Source organism: Siphateles boraxobius, unplaced genomic scaffold (genome assembly GCF_051911475.1).
Source record: "Siphateles boraxobius isolate OS27281-9 unplaced genomic scaffold, OSU_SipBor_1 49, whole genome shotgun sequence".
In the NCBI taxonomy this organism is placed as follows: domain Eukaryota; kingdom Metazoa; phylum Chordata; class Actinopteri; order Cypriniformes; family Leuciscidae; genus Siphateles; species Siphateles boraxobius.
This window is the reverse complement of record NW_027509130.1, coordinates 5997501-6002811: the sequence shown is the minus strand read 5'-3', so window position 1 is coordinate 6002811 and position 5311 is coordinate 5997501.

Below are 5311 nucleotides of genomic sequence, written 5' to 3'. Positions count from 1 at the left end.
ACTTTGAGGGAACATTGCCAGAACATTTCCTGTTAGATGGGTTGAAACGGAAAGGCCGTTTTTAAATGTTTCCTGATGTAGACATAGCCTAAATGTAATGCTCTTACAAAATCTGCTTGTTTTGTTATGGGACGCTGTTCCTGTAGAGTTGAAATGAAGTTGTTCCCCCCATGCGTCCTCTAAGCCCCTGCGGTCCTCGTCTCCATCTATCTCAGTACGCGCACCTCTCGCTTCATTAAACACGCACAGGGCATCGACACATGCGCCCACCATCCATCAAACCGCGTTCTGTTTATTTTCAGAGCTAAGAAAGACCTATTTAACGGCGAGCAGGTTGCATCAGTGTGTGTGTGTGTGTGTGTGTGTGATTCACCTGTCAGAATGTCCCGTCAGGAGATTTCTGCTCTCGGCTCACCTGAACTGAAAGGCACATTGATGGCGCTGCGGACAGAAATAACTGCTGATGTCATGTGTTATGGGACGGAGAAACTGTGAGAGTGAGAAACATACGGACATTATTCAAACCTTGACGGCACGAGCACTGCTCAGATATTGGTCTGATAGCGGCGTTCGTCTCTTGACTATCGGTGCAAAGTCAACATTGCAGCCAGGAATCGCACTCTTAGACAGGAGAGACCGATGTGAAGTTAACAATCATGGTGTATTTTTGATGTGAAAGCTTGCGGTGATAACAGTGAGGAGCTTTGATTGATAAATTATTCATGTGTTATTGGAACAATTGTTCAGCTATTTTTACACACTGTATGTTGTTGGATTCAACTGCAGTTTGTGTTAGAAATGTACCTCTCTCTCTCTCTCTCTCTCTCAAATTAAGAATTTAAGTGATTCATTTGAGTGAGTGAAAAAAGCAGTTAAAACTTTTATTCTGCATTAAACTGATCAAAAGAGACCATGAAGACATTTATAATGTTACAAAAGATTTCTAATTTTTAAAATGCCGTTTTTTTTTTACTTTCCATTCATCAAATAATCCTAAAAAATATGAAGCAGCACAACTGGTTTTCAACATTGATAATAATCAGAAATATATCTTGAGCATCAAATCATCATATTAGAATGATTTCTGAAGGATCATGTGACACTAAAGACTGGAGTAATGATGAAGAAAATTCAGCTTTCATCACAGGAATAACATTTTAACATCTATCCAAATAGAAAACATTTATTTTAAATTGTAATAATATTTCACAAAATTACTGTATATTTGATCGAATAAATGCAGCCTTGGTGAGCATTACTTGGTGTCAAATGTTGTTTTTGCAGATTCGTTGATCTTCTAAAGATTCAATGGCTTGAAGAAAGTTTTAGGTGAACTAGGCTTCATCAGCAACTATTTTTTTTCTCAGAAATGCTCATTGTAGCAGCCTGGCGCCTTGAAAACACAATTTTATTTTACATCAGACTGATTTTTGATATTGTACCCAATCACATTGACAGCATTTAAGATTTTCATCGGTGTGTGAATTTGTGTGCCTTATGGAGACGAGACTGAGACTGAGAAAACAGTATTTTGGCTCATATTACTGCACTGTTTCTACACATGAGAAAGCAGCACACAGTAGCCATTTCTCTTTCTAATAATGGCCTGTGAAACAGCCTTTAAACACTGTAATGCCTCCGCAGCATGTACGGATTTAAAGTGCGATTTGGTTAATTAGCTTGTTTTGACACAGTGTGTGTTTAAATGACAGTTTATAGGGATCGGTGTGTGAGAACGCTGAGAGCCTCATGGGAACACGAGAAGACGGGCCTCTTAAATGCCTTGGATAGTTTTATTTTATAGCAAAACCCCAAACATTCCCCGGTGGTTTAAGGTGCCGATCGGATAGTTGTTTTCACTGGCTGTATTCAAGTCTCTCTTTCAATGAAAGTCTATGGGATTTTTGTTTCAGTTACATTGAAAAAAGGTTCAGTGGGGTTCTATATAGAACCCTAGAGTCCTTGCTCAATTTTAAAGAACCCTTTATGCCAAAAAGGTTCAGCATAAAGAGAAATGTCTTAAATGATTGCATAATTCTTTCATGTTAAAGGGGTTATTTCAATTTTCCAGTGATACCGTATGTTTACGAGCTGTTTAATTCATAAAATGTGATTGAAATTAAAAATGAATTAAAACAAAATGAACAATAACTAAATGCATAAAACGATACCATGATGGGAACCTCTAAAAGGTTCTAAATATGATGCGTCTGACGGAACTCTTTAAGATTCCATATAGAACCTTTAGTTCTAAGAGTGGCAAAGTAAAAATTGTCAGATTGTTTGGTAAAGTAGCAGCACATCTTTCCTAAAACAAACCACATGATTTGAGGAATGATTCACTCCAACCTAACCTAGAATATAATGTAAGAGGTAAAAATACCAACAACTAAAAAGACAAAATTGCTCTCCTTAATTCAAGTGTGTGTGTTCAGTAATGTAGCCTCAATTAGACATGACTGTGGAAACTGTAATTGAGGAGATAAATTATGTTAACAAGCCACAGGAATCAGTGCAGACCTCTAATGAGCTGTAAACGCTAAATTAAAAGCATCTATTACTATTACTTGGGGTTAGTGATGACATGAATGATTCCTCGTGAATCATGTGTCTTTTTGAGGAGAGCTGTGCTGTTATTTTGTTGTTTTAAATCATCAGATTCACCATTTTCACCTGCTGGACCATAAAACAGGTGAAAAAACCCCCATGGACACACATTTAAGGAGGATCCCGACCGAGACTAGAAGTTCTCTGACAACCTAAGAACCGCTTAGCAATGCTATAGCATCATGGCGGCAAGTTTTGCATGTGTGTGTTTGTCTTTAACAGGCTCAGAGGATTGTGGGAACAGAAGTGGTAGTAAAGCCACAGACAGATGTGATCTTTCAGCTGTCAAATGTGTCTGTTATACTACAGAATCATAATTTTCTGGGATTCAAAGGGATTTCTTACTTTCTTACATTTAAAAAAGAAATGTTCTTTATGGCGTTGACGGCATTGATAGTTCCATAAAAACTTTTTGACATGAACGGAATCCTTCCATTTCACAAAAGATTCTTCATAGAGGAAAAATGTAGTAATCTTTAGATTATTAAAAATGTATTCACACTAAGATATATTTTTTTTTTACAAACTTTTCAATGAACGGTTCTGTAGGGAACTAAGAACGGTTATTTAACCCTTAAACGCATACCTCGGGTCTTTAGTGACCCAGGATACCATTAACTACACTTATTCTCATTCATTTTTAAGTTAAATCAACCTTAGTAGTATTCCTCAATTAATTAATTATAAACAATATAACCAGAAAAAAAGATGATTAAAAAAATTTTAATCATTCATTTTTTAATTAAATAACGACCCCTAGGTGTGTAAAAGTATATTTTTTTCACACAACAATAATCGAATCTTTGATGACTGAATAAATGCAATTCCCCTTTACTCCATAAGGTAGCAGTGTTTGATACACAAAAATGAAGTGATGTTTCACTCATAGTTACCGCAAGCAGAAAACAAAAGAATAGGAAGAATCATCAGCAAAACTTGAAATGGTGATTTACTGCAGAGCAAGAACTGAACGCAGTCAAATATTAGTGTCACTGTCACTTGATATGCTGGAACTGGTGAAGAAGCTGTCAGCGATCATAATATTGATTTTGAAGATGTTGAAAATGATAGTTTTAAGAATATGTTTGAGATGGCGAATATTATCCAGATGCTGAATGTATTGGGAAATGAGCTCTGAGGAGGACAGTGATGATGGTTTAAACATCTGCTCAAACCGAACCCTTCCAAGCTCCAAAAGGAAACAAAATATGCTTTATTGTACTCTTCTGTAATTGTTACTCTAATATATGGAGAGTTTTATATTATCCCTACAGGTAGAGATCCATCTGTGTTTTGATATAGATCCGGGGCGCTAAAGACCCGAATATGTAATAATGATTAGAGATGCACCGATAGCATTTTTTTTGGCGATTCTGATTTCCGTTTTTTTTGGGGTTTTTTGGTAAGTGTGACCCTGCCGATACCAATTTTTACAGATTCAGGTTTTCTTTCAAAGATCTATAATTGACAGCATATACTAACAAAAATCTACTTTTCTTTAATGCAAACTTTAATTTTCATTAATAAAAGACTGAAATAAAATAAGAACAAATTAACAAATTTCAAACATCAGCTCAAATAAATGCAATAGAATGTTCATATAAAAGAGAGTTATGAAATAAACACGGCTTTAGGTTTTTTCAGGTGGGTCTAACATTAACGTTAGTATTCAGTTAAGAAATTCTACTGAAATTAAAGTAATCAAATGTAAAATAACGCTGGATAGTCTTTATTGTAAAAAAAATACAGATTAAAGCTTACAATTAGTTACAAAAGATATTCAGTCAAGAGCAGAGAGGCTTTTGTTCTTTGATTAACATGACAGACAGCAGCAGGAAAATTGGGCTGCTGTCACTTTAAGAGCTTATGCACGGATCCAATATACTTTTACACAACATGCATTATCTGTGTCAACTAATTAGGTTCCAAAACTAAATGTGTTTAACTGAATACTCGCCCAGACAGGCATTTTGACATATTTTTTTGTATTTGGCCGTTTATAACCCAGTAATAAGCGCAATAACCCACTAATTTTAGTACTTGAGCGCGAAACCTGTAATTAGTCAAATTATGCGCAATACAAGCACTATTTAACCTTATCAAATGAGACGAGTGAGTGAGAGGAGGCGAGTGTGTGTCACGTCACTGTCGAAGAGATGAGAGCAAGTGTTATTGTCTACGCTGATTTTCTATTAACCTTTCTGTTGCCATTTTTCAAGATTAAGATTACTTTGGTACTCGTATTTCTGTATAAATATGTGTGTTCTGGTAGCCGTGTATAAGGTTTCTGCCATTAAAGGAGTCTGGTGTGTTTCATGACATGAGAAAACCCATGATGACCCTCTTGCCATAAGCAACAGTAGAAAAGACAAAACCATTAGTCGAAATCGTTGAAATGAAAACATCTCGGTCCGGCGTAAGCTCTGATATCTCTGACTATGACAGGCAAAAATGCGTCACCGTTTATCTATTTTGACACTGATAAAACTCCAGGAGAGAATCAAGGGAATTGTATGTGACAGACGATGAGGTTAACCAAAGCCAAATGCTGATCTTTTGCCACTTCGCAAAATGGTTTTTGGTTTTTTAAGTGAGTAAGTGAACTGGTCATGAAAAGGATTTTGAATTTCAACCTTAACTCAACATGAAGTGGCATTTGCGACCTACTTTACTTCTGATACGCATTTATGATATAAATTCAAAA